The 23,086-nt window shown below is 43.3% G+C and overlaps 1 long non-coding RNA gene across 17 annotated transcripts in view; it reads left to right on the forward strand.

The window, feature by feature from the left end:
• The window catches only part of LOC137855847 (uncharacterized), a 48,003-nt gene that overhangs the window by 4,070 nt on the left and 20,847 nt on the right, over nt 1-23,086 (forward strand). For 16 of the 17 annotated variants that reach the window (XR_011095991.1, XR_011095992.1, XR_011095995.1 and 13 more), the window contains exons 3-5: nt 12,440-12,529; nt 20,399-20,553; nt 21,201-21,381. This is a non-coding gene — a long non-coding RNA (uncharacterized lncRNA). The remainder of the gene's footprint in view (nt 1-12,439; nt 12,530-20,398; nt 20,554-21,200; nt 21,382-23,086) is intronic. The other variant, XR_011096004.1, reaches the window with a different exon arrangement.

A 23,086-nucleotide genomic window follows, 5' to 3' on the forward strand; every position in this document is an offset into this window, starting at 1 on the left:
TCTGTTCTTTGCACTTAGTACTGAGTTGGCACTGATGTCTCTGATTTATACTTCACGTCTGGTTCTCATAAAATAGCCTGGGCCTAAATTCCAAAATGCAGCTTCTCAAGCTCAGATTGGGAGGAAATTTTGAATCTGAAACAAACTGTCTACCTAGGCATATAGACTGGAAGCCATCTTCAAACAGTTCCTGTAATTAGTCAAAGAAAATGCAGTTGCAGGTTTTGCTCTTGAACCTCTGTGAACAATGAGACATTGGTATTTGTGGCCTTTTGTGGCAATTTGAGATTTATTTTACAGCAGTTCTATGAACTAGCATTGAGTGTAGTGGAGCTTCAACTTGATCAGAAATTCAAGGTCAAATGAAGGATAGGCCTAGAGAGAGAAGTGTCACTTCAGAGCCATAAGAGTTAGGTTGATCATTTAGCACATTACTTCTGTCTTGTTTTTCCTTCATCTGCCAAGATGAGAGTATGCAAATCATGATGTTTTCCTGACGGTTGCTAAATGCCAAGATCACTGCTAAGTAGCAGTGGTATAGTTTGAGAATTTGAGATGTTAAAGAAACGTTTGCCCTGCCTCCAAAAACCTGTTGGGTGGAATAATTTGGGAATCAGAGAGGAAACAATTGTCTTGCTTTTGCGGGCTCTGTTTTGTGTATCATTGCCCATCTGCCAGGACTCTTTTTCCCATTGCTTGGTCTTAGGAGATTTTAGTTTTTCCATGGTCAGCTTGATTACTAAAATTGGAATCCCATGAAAGTGTGTCTTCCAGAAGATACACAGATAATTATCCCCCTCTCATGCTTATTGCCTGTATCGCTTATTGATGTCATCAAGACTTTTAAGTGCAAATATATATGGAGGAGACATTTTTTTAAGGAAACTCGGGGAAGTCAGTGAAGAATGAAGTACTGTATAAGTTGCAAAATACTGAAATTGTCATTCATGTTTTATTTTTGAATATATATATATTTTTGGTCTGTTTGTTAGGTGAGTTATTTTCTTTTTCCCCATGAAATAATTTGCTTATTTCATCAGTTCTACATATTTAAGCTTGCTATTTTTTTTTTCCTGTAGTTATCAGGCAGTAAGCAAGGCCCATGCAAGATCTTTCCAGTCTAGTAAGAATTTGTTTGAATTTTTCTGTTCTTCTTCAGTTGCATCATCCTTCCTTTGCTTCATAAACCATGTTTCATGCTGTATCTTGTCATACAAGAATCATTAAGCATATCCCAAAAGTGATTGCAGAGCGCTCTGATTTGACCAACCTTTAGAATTCTGTTATATTCTTGCTCCTTTTTCTCTATCTTAAAGATAGTAGTCTCTTCTTCCCAAGCTGTATGTAGGTAAAATGAGGCAGAGATGTAACTCCCTGTTCATACTGTACACGGTTAAGCCATAAGACTTTTAAATTCTGCTTCTCTCACCCAAAGCTCATCTTTATTCTGTTTCTTGTTTTCCTACAGTCTGCAAAACTGATGGATGCCTTCTGACGGTATATCCTGCCTTTTTCTGAGTGACTGGTAGATTGAAAGCTTTTTACTCCGTAACAGACACATCACTAAAGCCACTATTTTGTTAGCTTCTGCTGTGTCTCTAGGAAGTGATCTTGCAACCATTTCAAGTGTGCCACTTCGCTAACATCTTCTGATTCCCATAGACATGCTGAATGATATGAGTGAGTTATGAAAGCTTACAGCTAACCCACTGATCTGTGCTGCTGGGGAGGGATTTTGACTGGTAATTGGAGTGAAGCGTGAATATTATGGAGTGATAGAAAGCGAGCAGAGCTCAACAGCTCTCTTGCTTGTCCTACAGCCATGTGTCATGGAGAACAACTGGGCTTGGATGTTATGGGCATTTCTGGCAAGCTAGCATCTTTTTCAACCCCCTTGTCAGCCTTGCAAGGAGTTGAACAGCCACAGATGCTTTCTCCTGACTGGTGCTGGAAGTTTGAAGGGCAGCTGAATTTGCTAATGTTCGTGCTTTGATACAGACTGTGAGAAATGTTGATGAGGCATGAGGCAGAACAGCTTGCTCTATTGCTGCTGTATCGGCTCTGCAGTACTGACAGTAGTTAAAAAAATGGCTTTTGTACATAAGCTTAGTTAATAGATAGAACTTGGAAGACAGTTAGGAACAGCTATGGGCAATGGCCACGGTCTCTCTCTGTCTCTCTCTTTTTTAAATGGAGTCGCTTTCCTGCCCAGAACTGCACTTTAATTTCCAATCATTTTAGTATCATTAGGAAAGGCTGACATTTTGGGAACACTCGTACAGTATATGAATAACAGCATCCATGCTTTGTCATACAAGAGGATGTGCAATGAGGTTGGGGTTATTTTCCTGGATATTGGCAGTGGTGACATTTTTGTTTAAAGTATAGTACATTGTGTTCTTCATGCTGAACAGTTAGTCCAAAGCATAGGTTTAACTTCTGTCTTTTAAAACCAAAGGCCTGTTGGATGGGCTGTGTTTTGTTGGGTCCTTAGGATATATTTGTGTGCATCTCTCCCTTGAGCTTCCCTGAGGAAACCCCTGCTGCTACAGGCAAGCATTTTAACAGCCGTCTGTTTTTTTTTTATTTTATTTTTTTATTTTTTTTCCTGGGTTTGGCTCTCTCTTCTGCATACTGGGTAGGGAGAGCAGGTAACTCTACCTCTGTTAAAAACGTGGCTGAGTGTGACATGGCAAGGACGGAACAGACCACCATTGCCTCCTCTGATCTGAGGTGATGCCGCCCTCCTTGGATTCACGCAGGCTAATCTGCATTCACTCTCATACTCCTCAGCTGCCCTTCCATTCCCAGAAGCCCAGTCAGCAGTTCAGGGAGTGAGTCCTCTTAGTTGGATAGTTCTCTCCAAAAATGGTTGCAGACACGGTAGCTGTTTCTGGTGTGGGACCGGGTGATGGACTCTGTCACAGAATCCACCATTCTGGTAGTCCCACTGACCACTGTGTGGGACTGCTTGTTTGGTGTTCACCCGTGAAAGCTGGGATCCTTACTGTGGAGTTTTAAAGGCTGTCCTTACACAATGCAGAGGGGTGCCTGGTAGAAGAGACAGCAGTCTTCATCTTTGTTTAGCCTCATAGTCTTTGTCCTTGTGTTCTCCAAGTTTTGAGACATGCATCAACTCGTGGAAACAGATGCCAGATATCATGGAATCACTGAGAGAATGTGTTTTGGTATTTCTCTCTCCATCATGTTCACTACTCCACCCCTGAAAGAGTTGCAGCCTCATTATTTCAGTGTAACTTCTGACATGAGCAGATCAAGTGTTATTCCCTTTTTGAATGTCAATCAGTGGGAAGAGACCCACTGTGGCTGTATGTGAGTGCAAGTTTCTGGGCACGCTGTGCGAGGGGCATTGGTGAGTTTCTTTCAGGCTGCTGGAATGCTTTTTTTGTGTTTGTTTTTTTGATGAACTAGTAAATGATTAGGATGTGGACTTTTCAAACAGACTGGTCAGGTTTTCAGCAGTTGTCCCAAGTGGACTGCCTAAAAAAGGGCTGGCACTGCATCACATGGAATGACCGATGATGTGTCATATATTTTTAATAGGCAAAATGTTTTAATAAACACTCTCCCTCCTAAAACACTGGATTTTAAAATAGGTTTTAGCCTTGAGCCATGTAGCTACCCAGCTGTGAATTTTATAAGGCAACAATCTCCACATCATTAGATGTTATGACTGATACTGCAGCGATTGCAATAGTAACTATTTCCGCACACCAACAAAGTTTCAAATAACAGTTAAAGAAAGTATGGCTCTACTTGGAAGATTTTCTCACCTTATAAATGAATCAACTTTGTGAAATTATGAAGACAGGTATTCTAGAGAGCCACAAGTGTCTGGTTATTCAACCCATGCTGACTTTTGTGCTGGAGGGCTTTAATCACATAGCCTGACAATTTCAAAAATGAAAATCATTTTTCTTTCCATGTGATTCCTGCGTCTTCAGCCAATCTGAATTCAGGTGATAACGGTGCATTGTGAAGTAGAGTAGACCCCAACCTGGTCTTCCATAGTTGCATTGGATCACAGGAAAAGCCTGTGATTTGGTTTGGTTTGCATTTCTCAGTAACAGCAATTATATACTTTGTTCAGAAGCATTTGGGACCATATATACAGGTGAAAGATGATCCAGTGACCCCTATTTGTGCAACCCAAGTCTTTCCTCTACTGTGACTTCTGTGTGATGGTCCGTAAATCACACATCCTTCTTGAGATCTGTTCTCCCCTGTACAAACCTGCTAGCAAGGTAAAAATTTCGTCCTTCCCAAAAAGGGCATACCTCTTGTAAAGGCTTACATGTTCCCAAACCACAGAGTCTTGATATCCGAAAGAGAGTTGGTAGAGGTGAGGTTCTGATTTATCTTTTACTTTATTGCATCTTCTTTGAACTGTAATGATCCTTTCAACATGGGCTAAGAGAGTTAAAAAGTTGAAAAGGAGCTTTGATGTTTCTGAGCATTTTGCTGTTTATAGTGGGATAGAACAGATATCTTTTCTGTGGTTATTTTAAAGTAGTTATTTAAATTCACCACTGGGGCATTTATTTAGTTTACAGAACATCACCTTTTTTAAAACAGATGGCATCCCTTTACTCATTCAGATATTTTGCATAAAGTGATTCTTTTAATAGTTCACAATTTCTTTTTACTTCTAAAAGAAAGCAACAGTTTTTCTATCCTGTTTATACAGGACAGAAGGAGAAGCACAAACTTTGCTTGAATAATCTGACTAGATTTAATTTCAGAGTAGCATTAATTTTTTACAGCATGTATAGTTTTATTCAGCATCAGTGCTGTCAACTAGCTAATGCAGTGGATACACAGCTATATTGAACACTACAATTACGTGGTTGTATAATGTCAGGTTTTCCTTTCAGTGTCAGTAAAAGGTATTTGCACTTCTGGCAGTGTAGAAAGAAACTTTTGGCTACTGGTCATACATTGACTTGTTTTAGCAGCTTTTAGGCACTCCAGATAGGTAGGTTTTCCTTTCCAATTTGCTATGTCTCTTTCTGGTAGCTACCTGTAGTCTGAATAGAGAGATGTTATTGCCACAAGTAAAAATGTTTCCTCTGTGAATGTTAGTTGTCTTACAGAACAACAAGCTAGCCATTTGAATACTCCTACAGCTCCAGCTGTTCTCTTGCAAATGGGGCAACTTTCTCCCAGAGGGATTCAAAAATACGACTGCTGTATAACAGCTTTGGGAAATGGAGCCCCAGCGGGAGCACCATGACCAGTCTTTATTATAGCAGTTGCTTGAGTCAATCGCACCTGTGAAGAAACTGACCTTTAGGTCAAAGTCTTTAAAAAAAAATATATCTAAAAGAAGCAAAAACAGAGGAGCCTTGTACAGAAACTCCTAGGAAACTCCTTGTGCAGATGCACCTCTTTCTTGCAATTTAGAGAGAGAGATGGTGGACTCCCTTTCAGAGACAAATACGGTTGCAGTTACTTCACCAATGTGGTATTTTCTAAAGTGGTGATGAGCAGGCAGGAAACTGGGCACCCTGAATGCTAGCCGCTGTAAAGGCAAACTGTTCTTCAGGGCTTCAAGTTCAAAAGAAGAACCCCAAGAAGAACGTGAAAAGGAAAGATAGGGTGGAAGACGTGAGAGACAAAGTCACTGAATGAGGACCCCTCTCAGGAGAGAGCCATATCCATATAGTGTTCAGGTCACACAAAGGTCTTGAGTTGCCCTTAATGAATAAATGACATTAACTCAGCCATGCACTGTGCAACAGTGGAAAACTGTTTGGAAAAGCATGTCCAGGTATGCAAGTTGGTTTGCTTTTCATTTTGGGTAATTCTCATTTCTTGTATTCCACAGTTAGTGACAGAACATCCACAGACCTAAAGCGCGGTGGTCTCAAAAGCTCTTGGAGAGATTTGTGCAGCATCATCACTTTAATTTGTGAGAACACTTGGCACTTTGTAGGGCTGGATTCGGTGCTGGCTGGTACAAAGCCTTCTGCAGGTTCTCTCCTGGATTTCTTTTCTTGCCACTAGCCAGCTTTCATTCAGTCCCCTGTAACTGCTCTCCCCGTTGTGCACGTGATGTTTGGAAGGAGCAGATAGTTAAATGGCAAATAAATCTGATTTCTCTTAGATGAAAACAGGAGCCGGCTATGTTGCTGCTTGTTTTTGCTTTGATGGCCGTGTCTATTAGGCAGTGATTTCTGGCACTTCCTCTTCGCTGCTGTCACCCCTCATAAACCCCATTCCCGGGGGCCTGACAAACTTGTGTGGCACTTGAGAGCAGTGCAGTGTCTCGGCAGCAGGAGGGTGTTCCTGCCCCGCTGCCTTGCCTCTCTCTGTCCCCACAGTGCGGGGCAAGGGGCGCTGGTCACTCTGCTCTGCCTTTGCACCGAGGGCTGCAGCTGCGTGGGAGCAAGGGGTCCAACGGGTGGGCAGAGGCCAGGGAGAGGCTGTGCTTTTGCTTCTGCCTTGTTAACGCCGAAACTGGCTTGAGGGTAGAGGTGGAGATGGAAGGACAATGTGCAGGGTGAGACGGACGGTGGCTTTTGTGCGGCCAAACATCCCAATGGTTTGAGGAGAACCACGTGGTCTTGAAGACAAGCGCAGAGGGACCCCATGTTTTGGTAAGTGCTCCTAAGCGACTGTGCTTTCCTCCCCAGCACGTAAAAAGGGGACGGATGAATTAACTTCTTGCCCAGAGGAAGAAGAGCTGCGCAAGCACCTCCTAGTTTTATGGCATGCGGATACCTGATTTCCAGGAAGGAACCTGGGTGGCATATGCTTCCTAGAGCACTGTTTTGATACCTGGAGAGGAGCACTGCAAACCGTAGCACAATATTTGCACAGCCTGCGCGTGGGTTCAGTTAAGTCTTGAAAGACTTTGTGGGTTATGACATTCCCCTAAATGTGCTGAGCTTTCTTTAACCTTTCATAAAACATTGTGATCTTTATGGACTGTATCATATTGTGCAGTAATGTGCTTTATTGTCCACAGAATAAGCTTTTCTTAAAGATAATTGGAAAGCTGGAAATGGCTGCTATCGGATGATTTTTTTTTTAATACATTATTTCTGAAATGGGCCTGGTGTAATAATGACCCTATCTGTTCAAGATTTAAGATTTGTCTTGGCAGAGAAAATTGATCCATTTCACCTTTGTCTAATGGAAATTTTTATCTGGGATTATCTGTTTATGTAAATGAATGTTCCTCTGAAAAGAGAACTTGAGGGGGCTGTAAATCTCAGTGACACTTTAGTTTCATGGGGGGAAAATTGGAAAGGATTCTAGTATTTATCTGCCTGAAATTGGTTATAAAAACAAAATTATCTTCATGTACCTGCTGCATCTGATGTTTCCTGGAATTTCATTACCTTTTGGAATAATACAACGTTACACTATATACAATATTCTCTGTGATTAGTCCTGAAATTGTTGGGGGGTTGCTTCCTAGCATTATAATTATCAGGAAAAGGCAGTCTGTTTGGGGCAGTGGGATTCTGATTCCGTGTCCTAATGGGTACCAATTAGCACAGCCACATTATTCATAGAGCTCTATGTAGAGCATTGAAAATATACCACCTGACTTTTTTTTCCTTAAGTGTGTGTGGTGTGTGTTGGGTGGTGGGTTTTTCTTTTCTTTTTTTTTTTTTTTTTTTAACCACAAAGGAGTGACTCTAATTATTGGGGAAAATGTCTTGGGCTAATCAGCTTGTGTTTACAGTTTGCAGAGCAGGACTGTGAATGTAGCATTTAAACTAGTATTTTACACATCGTCCTTAAAAACAGTTTCGCTGTTAAAGACACAGGCAAGGTTCCTTGCCAAGTTTTCTCTTGAAACCTAGATGACACAGAGCTGAACAGGCCAGATCCTCACTGGAGTAGCCGTGCCGAAACACACAATTTAGTTTGTACGTGCTTGCAGGGAACATGGTTGTCTAGCATAGCTGCTGTAAATACTTTTGCTTTTCTTGGTGGGACTGACAAAGAATAGAGAGCAGAGCTGATTTTTAACCTGTTATTGAACTTAAAGCTATACCAGAAGATGCAGATTTTCGTATTGAATTCTAAAGTTAAACAAGGGTGTACACCATGTATTTTCACATAAGGCACAACCACTTCGTAGATATTTAATCCTTGCCATCTTTGGCAAACAAGCAAACAAAAGATTTCAGTGGCTTAATGACATGATAGCATCAATTGTGCATGGCCAGAGGGAGCAGAAGAGCACAAACGTGACAGAAACAAGCATTTAACACAGGAAACTCTTTCTAGTACTTGTGATCAAACTTTGTTACCTTCCTAGAGTAGAGGAAAAGCTGTTGGTATCTTTGATCCCTGAAAGAAATGATAGGTGTGTACTTCACGGTATGCTTCAAGATGAGCGGTAGTGCCACGTATTTTAGAATCTAATTAAATGGCCTAATTTTCAGATCCCACTGAGAGCTGCTGCTTGCTCAGCCCTTGACAATCAAACCCTTTGCCTAGCTGCCCAGGTAGAGGATAGGAGCCTGACTTTGGACACTCCTCTGAGCCCTTCCAGGTCAATTGCAAGGAGAGCTGGGCCAAAGGCTTTGCTGAAGAGAGCATTTCTCCTGTGCTGTTAAACGTTGTGGTTGCAATTGGTGCTGCACTGAGGTTCAGTCTGACTTCTTTAATATTAATTAGTACTTAAAAGAAATCAAATCATCATTTATCCGCAGCTTTCACACAGTGGTACCTGGTGCGTTTCTCTTCAATATTTCATGTCTTAGTGTTCGTTTATTTTATTTCCACAGAAGTTCAGGCAGGAATTTTCCCTCCCTAAGTTCTTTACTTTTGTGACTTTCTGCTCCACATTTCAGGCAGTCTGCTGGAAATATACATTATTACCAGCTCATTAAATCCAAAATAAATGAAGTGGAAAATTACAGAACTCCATGGATTACAGTGCACCCAACTCAAAATAGAAGTGTGTGATTAAAAGCAAAATGGTCTGCATTTTAAAAATGGAATAATAGTTTGGGGCCCAGCTGGCAAAATATCACGAGGTGTGTTTCCAGGGTTGAATCAGTGTAAATTAAATTTCACTGAGGCTGCTCAAGGTGGTCCCCTACAAATGCAGAGTTCTTCCAAGGGTGTATACTGAAAAATGATGAAGGAAAAGATGTTTGTGGTGTAAAGGAATGTAATGTATGATAGTTGAAAAACGTAGCTCAGCAGTGACAGTGGCATCCTGTAGGAGGATGTAGGCGCAAAGATCGTTGCAAATTCAGCCTCCTCCAGAGTGAAAGAGGAGTGAGGATGTAGCAAGGCAGGACGGGTCGGTCCTGGTAAATGCGTTTTCTAAATTCATAGGCGAAAAGCCCCAAGTCCTGAAAATAACTTGCTTGACAGCACTAACTGCACAGCATTAGGTACTGTCATACACGTAAATTAACTCCTGACTTCAGAATAAGCAGTGTATGTGTGAGTGTATGCCCATGGAGAACAAATTCCTTTAGTCTTCCCAATTTGATTTGTTTCCTGTGTTTTTGATACAATTTCACTACAGCTTAAGCAAAACAAAACAGAATGAATGATGAATCTTATTTTTTTAAATCTTTGGTGTATCAGTATTTTCTTCTCAGTGAAGAAGAAAATAAAGAGATGAATGGGGAAATGTGAAGACAGGTAGATATTTTGCAGCACGGATAAAACTGGAGCCTAGTTTCCCTGTAGCACTTCACCAGATGATTCAGCATTTGTCAAGTATCCCCAGATTTGAGTAGATCTCGTCATGCCTCATAAGGCACAGAAAAAGAGAACATTTTACAAAGTGTGGAATAAAGTACATGCAATATTAAAGTAAAAATGAATGTCACATACTTAAAAACTCAGAAAGGTTTTTTTGGTTGTTTTGTCCCACAGCAAATGTTTGTTAGTGTTTAGATGCTGCTGCTATGTTCTGCTTTGTGTGGGAGCTGGAACAGGAGAAATAGTTTTTTCAGTGCAGTATAAACAGTATTGCAGATTGAGAATTTCGGTTTTCTTTACGTCATTTGAATTTAATGTCTACCTGGCTTCTGAAGCGGGGTACAGTAAAACCACATCTCTGTCTCTCTTTTCTGCAACCCCGAAGAGCTGTTAGACACAATGAAGAAAGGAAGAGGAAAAAAAAAAAAGTGGACCATCTGTAGATGCAGATGGGGATTTGTGGACGGTGTACAAGTTGCAGTCACTGAGTAAGCAGAGATGCCCAAAATATGTCATCCAAATTGACCAATCAGGCTGGTAAGGGGAACATTAGCCTGTTTGGATGCGTGGTCGTACAGGCCCACCCCAGCAACTGTGCAGCTCACGCAGGCAGTCAGGCACTCCATCAGCTTTTCTTTCCTGCTGCTGCTCAGGAGCCGGAAATCAGAGCCGCTTTTACCTGTCAGCTTAGCTCAAAAGACCAAAAACTTAGCAAGCTTCATTTTGGTATTGCAGACTGTGTTACAATAAAGCTCTTCTTTTCCTTTTTATTCATTTATTTTTCTTTTAAGGTACGATGCAAGATCTTTTGCAGTATTTGTATGCTCTGAGGTGGAGTTTGACTACAAAGTGATGTGATGCTTCAGTTAGTGAATGGATAGCGTTTTGTTGGTCAAGTGGCAACTAGGTCTGTTTCAGTTACTTAGGTATCTTTTCAGTTCTAAAAGAGGACAAAAGCTCCACAGGACTGCATGTGTTGAAGAATTGAATTCCCAGGGGAAATGATACTCCGCTTCTGTCCTATTCTTGAGAAAAGATTGATTTAAATAGGAAGGTGTAAGCATTCCTCTACACCAGAACAGCTGAATATTCTGACCTTACTGAATGTTAGTCAATCTGTTTTGTCCTCACATTAAAGAAGAAAACAAAAAAAACAAAACAAACAAACAAACAAAAAAAAAAAAACGGAAAGCCAATGAGGAGCAAACAAAAACCTCATAAAACCCAGTCTGTTTTTCAGAGAAAGTTTTGATTTTTTGATTTCTGCGGAGATTGCTCCAGGCACACATCATCCTGCCTCAGGAGAGGGGAAGTGTGCAATGCTGGGAAAAGGGTTGCAATGCTTTCTCTCAACACAAGTTTGACAGGTGCTAAAGGGGCACGTGAGTTCCTTGCATACTGATGGGCCGCTGTGCATAGATTAAAATTAGGTAAGAGGAAGGGACAATCCTAGATTTTTGGGTTCCCAATATGAGGAGAATCTCAGTGAGGACTGAGGTCTTGGAGGTGCAGCCTTAGGAAATTTTGCTACCTAGATGTCTTAAAACACAGGCTGTACTCCAGGAAACTTTCCATTAGGATCAGACCTGGGCTGAAAAGAGGATGCACGCTCAGACCTTAGTACATCTTTCACACTGGTGTGTTTGCGATGGCTGATGTTCATGTAAAAATGGCAACCAGTGTTCTCTTGTAGGATACTCTGTGGAAGCCACCAAGTGTTCAACGCACATGACAAGATGTGGCAGAGGGCTTGTAACATGTGAAGGGCGCTGTCTGGGGTTGCTAGCCAGTCACTGTAACAAACCATGCATCCATTTGTCAACAGGAGCCAAATCTGATTGCAGAGCCTGCAGCTCTGCTGCAGGTTGGCTCAATCTATGTGAATGGATTAGCTCTAGACTTGCATCAGCATAACGGAGATCACAGTTGTTCTAAGCACACCATAAAACAGTGAGTTGTACACTAGTCCAATACTTTGTGCATTGCCAAGTCCCCAGGAGGTTTTTAGGGTGTCTGGGTACGCAGTATCTTTCCTGAGCTCAGTAAAAGAAATGGTGTGGAGAGCAGGGTGAAAGGATAGGAGAAGGGAGAGGAATGGAACTGCTTTTGGTGTTTTTGCTCAGAAATGCTGATGGAGACTTGCCAGATGCAGCCGTCAAGGAGCAGCAAGGTGAGGTTTGGCCACAAGCTCAGGTTCCTTCATAGCAACTTGTCTTTGGATGAGGGGTGAGATTCAGACATACGTGGCTGCTGTTGAAACTCCATTGGGATTTTCAGATCTTGACTAGAAGAAATCACAGCTCAGCTGCTCACACGGCATGCCGTGGCTGTACTTAGGCATACTGCATTTGTTTGCCCAAGTGTCCAAAGCCAGTTTTTAATTCAGGGAGGGCTCTTGTGACCGTAGCAGTTCAGCCTTGCAAGCATTTTCTCTGTTTGTATTTCATGCTGCTTGTTCTTTTAAATGGGCCTGGTGTTTTGTGAGCTGTAAAGCATCTCCGAGCCTGCTTATGCAGGACTGCAGAGCAACAAGCCTCCTTGTAATGCCTTTCAGGATGGCTCCATTTATATTAATTGTGTCACTAAAAATATTCCCTTTTACCTGGGGGAGCCAAGTCTGCATCACAAATCAGCCAGACAAGAAGAACCATATCCACAGTGGGTAGCATTTTTAAGGGATAGAATTTTTCTCTGGTAGCTTGATCGTAACATCCACTCCTTTCTCTTGCAGGAGCTGATACAGAAAGCTGGTGCGTGTTACTGGCCGGCAGCTGTGGTTCACATCAGGAGCGGATCCATTTCTGGGGTTAGAAACAAAACTGTGAGTGCAGCCCAGAATTATTCAAAACTTTATCCTTAGGTTCTGTAATAACAGTAAAAGAAGAAACCCGGGTCTTGCTGTGCTTGGCAAAATATGTCACGATGGCGGTGTGCTATGATTGTTTATGGCTGTGTTTGTGCTATTTATTGCCCTCTAACTAGGAACACTGAAAATGCAAGGGTCGTGACTGAAACATGTAGCGGGGCTGTCAGGCAGCTTTTCCGTCAGCTTGGCAAGTGTTTTGTGTGTCAGCATTGGTGGCTGATAGCTGTAGGCAGATGTTGCCTGGGTCGGTGTCACCCAGCTCTCTAGTGGGGAAACTGAGGCAGCAAGGTGAGGGGACGGGCAGAGGGAGTGCAGTGAGAGCTGGTGGCAGAGCCCTACCTGGTCCTAGAGCTCTCAGTCCATAGAAACTGCTTTTTGCCTTCCTGGAGACTTTTCTGTCTTCATGGGACCCGCAGTTCCTGCGAGAGTCTGAGCACAGCCCCTGAGCTCTCTGCCTGTCCCCTCGGGTGGCACTCGGGGCACCCAGCTGTGGCTTGGCCCTGTTGTCTGTTCCTCACTCACTACCCCCAAGCGGAGTTTCCTCCTCCCAGCCCTTCCATTCAAAGCCCCTGCGATCGGTGTGCGTCTTCACTGGCTTGCTCCAAGTTTTGGCTCTAAGCCCTGTTCTGCATTCAGCGAAAGCCTGCGGAGCAGTACCGGTGCCAACAGGCTGCATCGGCGTCTCAGCCCCGCTCTCTCCTCCCACTCCTTCCTACTCCTTTGCTACTTATTCTACCTTCCCCGACCGTGCGCTTTCCCCTGCCTCCTCCGAATCCCTCCTCCTCTTCTCCCCCCACTTCCCACCCTCACCCAACGAAGTCTTCGGTTCTTCCCGCTTGTAATTTGTCGCTAATCAGCTGTCAGTGTTGGAGCAATGATGAGAGGTTCATCTCTTGCTGAGGGTAATGGCCTTAAAAGTCACAGAGTCAATGTCAATGGGATCGCTCCAATTCAATCAGAGACCTGAATGAGAAATGGCCCCCGCTGACATTAGCACTCATTTTGAGCCCAAGCATCTGGGCCCTAGTAAATAACCATCAGTGGGTGGGTCCGGGGGACAGGTCATTAGCCCCACGAAAAATAAATATCGTTTCCCTTGATGGCTGCGAGTAATTTAGCTCAGACGAGGAAATTTCACCCTAGATTAAGTATGATGAGCCAATATCAGTCAGAGGAGGCCAAACAGTGAGAGCTTGATGAGATAGAGGGAAATTTATATGCAGCTGGCTGAATGCAAGATGAGTTGAAAGAAATGATGTACTCTTCCACTCTTTAGCCATGTGCAATGCCGGGCACTGTGTCTCCTGCAACCGGCACCCCCTCCTGATGCTGCTGGGCCCCCCCAGCTCCTGGGCACACGTCCGTGCACGGCACGGCCCACCCGCTGCCATCCCCACCCCCTCCGCCACCATCTCCGCTGTGGAATAACTGGCTGTGGTGCTGACAGCTTTCGCAGGCGATGCCTCCGAGTCACAGCAGCAGCGGCGGCTTCCGGAGAGGAGCTTGCCATGGCTGCGGGCTTGCACACAAGTCGCAGCCGCGGCCAGCCCTGCCTATCCAAAAACAGCACGGGAGCTTAATTGCTCTGCAGGCCCTCGAGGCCCATCGCCTGCTCCCTTCCTCTTACACAAATAACATAATAAGCCTCTTCCTGCACCTTTGCTTTGCATGCAGTATTATTTTTTTCTAGCTACTTCTTGAACCCATCTATCTAGTACACGATACGCTAGATGGCTGTTAATTCCACTCCCTAGCCCCTCTTTATCAGGAGCACACTTTGGGAATTGTGTTTTATGTCTGTTGGAAACGGCGAGGAGGCAGCTTCGCTCTCCCTCACTGGCCCAACTCTGCATCCCTAAAGCTGTGGTTTTAGGCTGGGGCCTGTCCCCTGGCTGTGCCCCGAGTACATATCGGGCACACTGCAGCAACCAGCTTGGCTCTCCCTCATCATTTGGTCTTTCAGAGCGACCCCTGGCTAACTGGGACAGGAGCACGGGATGAACATAGTGAGCTGGGTTGCCAGAGGAAAACTGAAGCAGGCCAAGAGCAGACAGAAATGAAACAGAAAGCATGTGGAAAGTGCATTATTTCAATTTAGGCATGAAGGAGGGAGCTGCAAATGGAAGTAAGAGGCCTTGCTGCAGCCAGTGCAGGCCTGGGGTGCCTGTTCGGAGGCCAGTTTTTCAGCATGAGAACCAATTAATAGTGCTAAGAATTACTATCAGACTGTTATGTGGCATAGCCAGGTGGCTTCATTCTGTATTTCTTCCTACCTGGTGCATTTCCTTGTGCCTGAATATTTGTCTTAATTTGCTTAAATTCTCTCTCTTGCCCCATTAAAAACTGTCAGCCTCAAAAGACCAAGCAGTTGGAAGGTCTGACAGCGAGCAAGCAGGTGGAAGGCTGCTGGGAATGCCCTTGTTTCCTGTACAGAATGTTTCCAGTAGAAACTAGAGATTTTCATCTATCAGCTTACACATTTCCACACTGTATTCCAAGTAATGACAAAATGTGTTTATCCCATATTCCTGGAACCTCTTCTGTCATTGTGCTGTAGTTGACCACAAGCAGCTTCCAGTGCAGTGGCAGGTAGGTAGCACTTAAATCATTCACTTTTTTAAAGAAGAGGTGCTAGTTGTTCATGTGTGTCAGCTCCTTTTATGCCCACCTGAGCAGAAGCAAAAGTATCTTTGTAAATATTCTGCTGTACCTCGTAAAACCTCTGTTAAATGCTGGGCCTTGCTGTTGTGCTGAAAGGTTAGCCAGTGTGCAAAGCAACAGGCTGAAGTGCCAGGATAAGTATGTTAGGCACGTAGCATTTCACCTGGCCTAAAAACATCTGGCTGCAATTGAAGAAGTATTTCTTCTCTGAAGTAAATCCTGTGCAAGTATGGTCAGAGGAACAATGACAATTTATGCAAAAAGAAAGTCTGAGTAGGATAGAGAATTAGAGATTAAAGGAAGCAGAGAAGGAAAAAGCTTGGACACAGAGGTACCTTGTTTCCAGCCACCCTGGTTTTGAATATCCTTTGGATTACACCCTCAAAATGCAGGATCTGCAGCCAGGATGGCCCATGTGTGGGGCTGCCAAGTCCCCCAGAACCAGCTGCATGTTTGGCTTTCCCTCAATGCAGCGGTGTTGGGAAGAAGCTGACACCATCTCCAGCTTCGGAGATGCATTCTTTTGGAGAATGTTCCTCTCCCTGAGCTTTCCTTTTCCCTCAGCTACTGGAGTTGCAGGTTTATGATTTTCTTATGCTTTGCAAAAGGATGGGATGTTGGTTCCCCTCCTCCAGGGTGACCGTGAGGTGGTAACTCTGCCCAATTTGGTAAAATTAAAAAAAAAAAAAAAAAAAAAAAGGAATCAAAGGAGAATTTCATTCTGCAAAAGGTTCTGAGTTTTCAGCTTTTTTTCCCCCTCCTTTCTTGTGTATCGAGGTAAAATCTATCTGTCTCTCTGATTATCTGTTTATCTATTTTTATTTTATTTATTTATTTGTTTTTCATATTGGATAATGCTGAGGTACAGAAATTCTGAATTTTCAGCTTCCCTGTTTCTTTCCTGATGATATGATGCTGTTAGCTGAAAAGGAGGGCTGCTTGTAGAGCAGCGAGTAGATCTGTGATTTTTTTCTTTGAGATGAAGCAATGTAGACAAGAGAAATAAATGCATTGGCTGACCTAGTACCTGCTCTTAGGGGTGTATAAGCAAATGGAGGTGACAAGTCAACTCCAGAACATTTCTCAGAGGATGTGATTTTAGTGAATGGAGATTCTTCCTGGTTAAGTGTGTGTGAGTCTCTCTTCTCTGTAATGCTTCTTCTGTACGTTCTTTGCTTCTGTCTCTTGGACTTGTCCACATCTTAATGTAGCAGAGCTGCAGGTCCTATTGCTGTCACAATAAACAAACAAAAAAAACCCACAGTGATAATTAAAAAAAAAAAAAAAAAAAAGGCAAAGAAACCAACCTCCCAAGAGAGGATAGGAGAGGATTGCTTTCAGGAGGTGGGTTTCCTTCTAGAATACGTTTTTCTTTGATCTTTTAAGTAGTCAGCTCTCCTCAATAGGAGAAAGAGATTTGGCTATAAGGATGCTTGTTTGTGCAGCACTGTCTGCATGCCTCATTTAGGATGTGCTCATGCTGGAGACCCAGACCCTTTTGCAGTGGCTTTTCATTGATGAACTTCTCCAAGTGGTACAAGGGTTTTTACACACAATAGCTTTTCCTCTCTGTCCTTCCTATTTTGAAAAAAAAAAAAAAATCAGTTGTCAGGACTCCTTGAGTCTGAGCATAGGGCGCTTTGGAGGGTGATGGTTTGCAACTGACAATAGCTGTTTATCTCAGAGCTCTGGGGGAGAGTGGGGAGCATAGTTACGTGGCCTGTCCAGTAATCAGGAGCATCTGTGCAGCATTATGGAAATAACTGGAAATACAATAGAGGTAGAGAGAGAGTTCTGTCAGCTCTTAACCAGGCCAAAATTGTACTTCTTATGCAATTGGGTGTATATATGGCTGATTTTGTTGTTTGTTGTTGTTATTGCATTTTCTTACAACAAATGGACTTTTCCTTATAAGAGCTTTCTGCTGGGGATGCTTTAGTCCTATTTTTTTTTTCTTTTTTTTTATTGTATGCTTAAGCTACAGCATGCCCTGGTGAGTAGTATGGGCTCTACTCTGGCCTTGGGTAAGCAGGTATAAAGTTAGCAGAGTTATAGCCTCCACAACTAGACCTGGCTTTTGGCCCCATGCCTGTGCGGCTCCCTCGCCAAAGCAGAATTTGCCGTTTCTGCTATTTATGTATTTATTTATTTTTCCTCTCACGGCCCCTGATAAATGTCATTCTTCACCATGCAGTATCTGTCTCCTGCTCTCTTGAGGTGGTACACGAGCAAATTGATGAAGAAACCATTGACAAAGTCCTGATGGTAGAGGGGGTGATGATGAATTGGGAGCCATTACAGCAGGTATTGTGTGCATTCTACCAGCTGACGCTCAACTTCCCTTCTAATGCCAGTTGCCTTCTATCATCTGGTACACGGATTGGATGCAGGCTTCTCCCAATTAAAGCCAGTGAGGTCATATACTTCCTAATTACAGGCTAGTCCATTGTGTCTAAATGTGACAGACATGTGCTTGGAAAATTGCTTTTAATGCCTAAATAAACAAGATGAACTAAATGGCAGATTTGAATCGTAATTGAAAGTGCTCAGCCTCTTGAATTTTGCACTGACTTTCTGATAGCCACTTGTACTGCCGACCACCCTCATTTGGGGATGTTTTGTTCCTGGCATAGCAATGCTATTATGTCGCATGTGGGCCTTCACCCGCTCCCTTTCTCTGGGACATTAGTGTTTTACAAACATATGCAGCATGATCACACAATGGAGAGCGAGCCCGCCCCCCTGCAAGAGGAGAAGAGGGTTGTGGCGGGAGAGACAAATCGAGTTGACACCAACAGCAGGAGTGGGTGAGCGAGCAGATCGAGTACAATGCAAGTCCAGCGGTACAATGCAGGATGGTTAAACACAGAAATTCTGCATATTGCAAAGAAATCCCAAGTGACTGCTGACAACCTTGGGGCTGAGAGATGTCTCTGCGTGGGCAAGCTGTGCTCCCAGTTACTTAGGGAAAAATCTGGACTTTTTCCAGATAGGCAGCAGGAGTTGCTCTAAATTCAGACCCCGAGCACGATATTGACCTCCTGTGCTGAAACTTTGAAGAGAGGATAAAACCTGTGTAGATATTCAGGAACAGACTTTTGAGGGTATATGTATGTTAAATAATACACTTATGCTAGGCCAAAGGCAATTTAAGTGTTGCATTTTATCTGACACTGAAGGCAAAATGCTCGGTTTTCCAGGCAGCTTGCTATTGCTTGCATATGTATTAGTTTCTGTTGGGAGTATTCCCTGCAGGATTATCTAAACTGGCTAAAGCCTCACTTGGTATTTGCTTGTATTTCATAATGGTTGGCAATATGCAGTGCTCACTAATAGCCACAAATGCTTGTTGTGCCTGGCCCTGCTCTGCTTCTGCTCCAGTCATTCCCTAGGGCCAAGTTTGCACCTGAAGGTTCGAGACTGAATAAGGCAACTGGGGCTGTCCTTGGATATTGATGACCCTGCCAGTGGTGTCCGGAATAGGTGGTGCCATTGCAGAATGAACATGGAGTAGACCATAGTCCCATCTTGTTTTCCAGCTTGTGTGACTTCAGGGCTCAGTTCAGCTGGCTGCTTAGGTATGGGATAGACTTCAATGTGGTGGTTTGCATGCTTCAGGCTTGGCCTGGAGTGCTGCGCTCTGCCAACATGTACCCTGAATTCTTTGTACTTGTTCAGATCCACGTCATGCAAAGCCCTGAAGCATTGACCTGAAGAGGGTGGGAGTGGGGAGGTAATGTCTGTGTTTGTATCAAGGTGGTAATAGGTATGGTGAAATCTGTGGTGGAGTGAAGGCTGAGCCCCAAGCTGGCTCTGGCCAGCAACATCATTTAGTCTAGTTGAAATGGTGTGGTGAGGCAGCATCCAGTAAATCAGTTTTAGCATGCCCTAGTATATGGTACAGCTTAAGTATGTGCATAACTTGAAGATTGCAAGCAGCTCTCTTCAAATTGGTGCTTGAGGTTATATGCCAGCATAAACACCCAGCTGGACTGAGGCTTGTTCTGACAAGCACTTTCCTGTACAGATTATCATCATATTTGCTTCTTGCTTCCTTACGTTAATTCCTTAATGGCTGCCTGCAAAGAGAGTACTGTCTCTCTGCCCTGTTGTAGGTATGAGCTCTCTGATGCAGGGCAAAAACAATTCCCTTTGCAAACAGTATTTTATTTTTGGAACTTATGGGTGTCAAACTCACACTGGTGTAAAGACAGATGTGGAGTGCTTGGGGCCTGCAGCAGTATATCGAGCCCTGTTGTTTTATGTTGATAGCACACTGGTACAATTTACATCAGCTGTTCTTTCGTACCTTGAACTGAAAGGTACAGCAGCTGTTGATGTTGTATTTATGTCACTGTAACTATTTAGGCTGTGCTTTTGACAAGCACTCACATATTTCATGGTGTTCTGCATCCTCTTGGACTCTGAAAGCCCAGTTGCATGGACTGATGATGAGACACTGTAAGAAACAGCTAGCATGAGAGAGAAGAGGTCAGCTCTGAAGATCTGGTATAAATTGCTCTTGAAGAAGGTACAGGTTCCTTTTCTGCAACCAGTCACCTGTTCCCATACTGTTTGCTGGAGCTTAGTTGTCTTGAGTATTAGTGCTCTTTTAGCTTTGGGTACAGTGCAAAAAATATGTGCAAAAGTTACTTGAGAAGTGGAAGGTACAAAGTCCGAATGATTCTTATTTTCTTTTTCCCTTGGGAAACCTGTCTGAATGTTAAAAATTTGAATAAATGTGGAGGCGTTCACACTGAAGTTAGGTGGGAGCTGTTGTGGAGTCTGAACTCTTGTTGAATATGCTCCTGAATCCAAGCCTTAGATCAGGTGTGCTGAAGCATGAAATGAAGGCTTTATTACCCCGAGATATGTGTACTACATACTGGCATGGGAGGCAGGTTGTTTGTTGCAGCTCTACAGAGGATTTCTGTCCTTTGCAAATGATGTGAAATGAACGCTGTTTATTTGGCACAAGGTATGGGCATTAGAGGAAAAAACAGGACTTGCCAGTAAGGGCTTCGTTCCTAGGGTGTAGATTTAATAGCATCAACCAATTCATTTTAAATGACCTGGCTGTTGCAGGCACGGCGGTTTTTGGGAGACAAGGAATGTACAGGCAGCCAAACTAACAGCTTTGATCTCTCTCTAACTTTTTGTAAGGTTAAGTGAATGCCATGCAAATGCAGGATGCCAGGAGAACATCTCTGCTTCTGAAGGCTAAAGAAGAAAATTGCATCCAAACAAGTGTTCCCATCTACAGGGGTTGTACTTCTGCTAGCAGAAATGATAGGAATATTTCTTTGAAGACAGGGCAGGCAAGTATCCTGCTCTGCTGCAGAATCCTTGTGTGAACTTGGATTGGTCACTTAGGTAAAAATCCTCAGAGATCTTTTCACTTTGACTTTCACATGATTTTCTGGGGGATGTAAAGGCCAAACTGCCTTTGACAATCTAGGTCTTACTTTCTTTGGCTTCACCAGTGCGATTTTCACCGCCATATTCAAAATGCACCCAGGCAATATCACTCCCTGTTCTCCAGAGACTTTGCTGTTACAGTTTTGAGTTTAGGGAAAGGTAAACACAGTGAAGATTGCGAAGTGCTTACTTGATAATGGGAGCCATATAAACACCTGGCATGGATAAGCTGCTCTTTTGTGCCTGTGTCCAGTAAGGAAAAGTGTTATTTATTCTGACAGCATCCTCTAAGCACTGAGAGCTCCCTCTGGGCTTCGCCTGATGCCTTTAACCTGATTACTGCCAGCCCTGCAGCCTTCCGTTAACTTATTCCCACATACTATAAACCACCCATTAGCCTTTTTCCTCAAAAGAACTTATTTACAGAGGCCTGCCACTGCCTTTACTGCATTGTTTGTAGGAACTGTCTTTCTGGCTCTGCAGCCACAGAGCACCAGTGTACAAAAGCAAGTTTGTGGCTGGAATTTGCTGTTTCTTTCCTGTCCAGATGGTCACTCTCAGCCCCATTTGACCTCTCAAGTACAGGCTCTGGACTCAAAAGCAGGAATTAGCAGGCTTCAGCTTCTCCTTCGCAACAAACTGTGAAGAGCTTCAGCAGGAGGTTGGCTTCAGGGAGAGGCAATGTATCGGAACACATTGCAGAAGACACTTCTTGCAAGAAAACATGAGTAAGTAAATGAAATACTGCTTTTCCGCCTGTAGCTGGAACTCATTTTCCAAGGACCCCTGCTGAAGAGACTCCCTTGGGTGTTTCACATAAATGTTTTCACTGAGAGTGGTCCCTCTTCCTCGAGTGGGCAACATGGTGTTCTTCAGTTCTTTTCGCTCTGCCCTGCCTGCCCCTGTTCGTTTGTCCTTGAGCACCCCTTACCTGTGGTAGATGTGACAGTGAATACCAGTTGGTGTGACCTTAGTCACACTGAAATGGTGATGGAAGGGTAGCACTTGCACCTCTGTGGGACTAAGTGGTGAAAGCAAGCGGCTAAAGCTTTAACAAGTAAGGCAAAACTTGGCCTGCATGTGTGTCATGGAAGGCTCTTGTGTAGGGATTTGTCTGTGAATACTCCCAGTACTTTATGCGTTTGAGACTGGATTCAGTGGCTTAGGGTGTACCCTCACAGTGGCAGGCAAAAGTCATTAGTGATGCCACCATCAGTCTGTGAGTGCTGACGAGTGTGTATCTCATGTTAATTCTGGCTAATTAGTGCGAGGGCTAAGTTTAAGTTTGGCATTCATCTGTTTTGTTTCCATGTTTTCTCCTATAATGGAGCTGTTCTTTTCTGAATGCTTTCATATACTGGAGTATAATAAATAAGTAACAATAAATTTATAAATAAATAATTTACAGTATTATTTATAATATATTATAAAGTCATAGGTTTATTACTCTGTGTATGTGTGTTTGTTTGTGTGATTTGTTCTGTACCTATTTTGGACCCCCTACAGAATATGCTAAGCTCATACTTGCTTTCCAGAGAGTGGTTTCAAATAGCCAATGCCAAGTTAAACTACGTGCTCTTGAGTATCAGAGATACCTCTGACATTTGGAAAACTAATACAAAGTCAGCAACTGTACAAAGTCCCCAAGTAGCTTAAGACTGCAGCCAGGTGAAGTTCCTGTTGCTTCTTTTTTTCTTTGAGGCTTTGAAGTTGCAACTTTTTTTTTTTTAAGCATAGGAGATAGCATTTAAAAATGATTATCCCCTGGAGATTTTTATAAAAGTATTCTTTGTGGTCACTGTTACGTATTTCAGACCAGGCTCTCTGATGGTGCAAGCAGATGGGAGTTGATTTCTCTTTGCTTTGTTTATCTCGTATCATCATATTGTGGTTTTGAATCCTGCATTATTGCATTCCCTCTCCTTTCTTGAGAATAGTGTGGAAGCAACTGGTCACCTCAGCAAACCTTATTCAGCTCAGGGTCTGGAAATTAATAGTAACCTGCTTTCAGTTTTAGGGCATGTAGTTCCAGTGACATCTTTATGGATAGCCACTGGAAACGGAAAAGTGTCCCCATGGTTATAGGTGTAAACCCCCCAGTTTTTACCATTTTCCCTCTAAGCCTCCAGGCTGGACTCAAACACAAACATTTTACTAAAGCTTTACTTGTCATGGTTCCCGGGACAAGGCTTTACCTAAGCAGTTACTTCGTAAAATCTGAGGTTTTCAAAGTTTGGGCATACAGAAAGTGCTTTTCTTGAAATGTGACATATCAAACACAGAAGCTGGCAGCCAGAATACATAAAAACATACTGCAGAAGTCAAAAGGTTTCAAAGAAGACGTTCTGACATTTGAAGTGTCACTATCAGCAAGGTAGTATGGTAGTGCTGTCTGCGAGTGTCAGCACTAGGAAGCGAAAGCTTATCTCCTGA

This window comes from Anas acuta, chromosome 4 (assembly GCF_963932015.1).
Source record: "Anas acuta chromosome 4, bAnaAcu1.1, whole genome shotgun sequence".
Classification (NCBI taxonomy): Eukaryota; Metazoa; Chordata; class Aves; order Anseriformes; family Anatidae; genus Anas; species Anas acuta.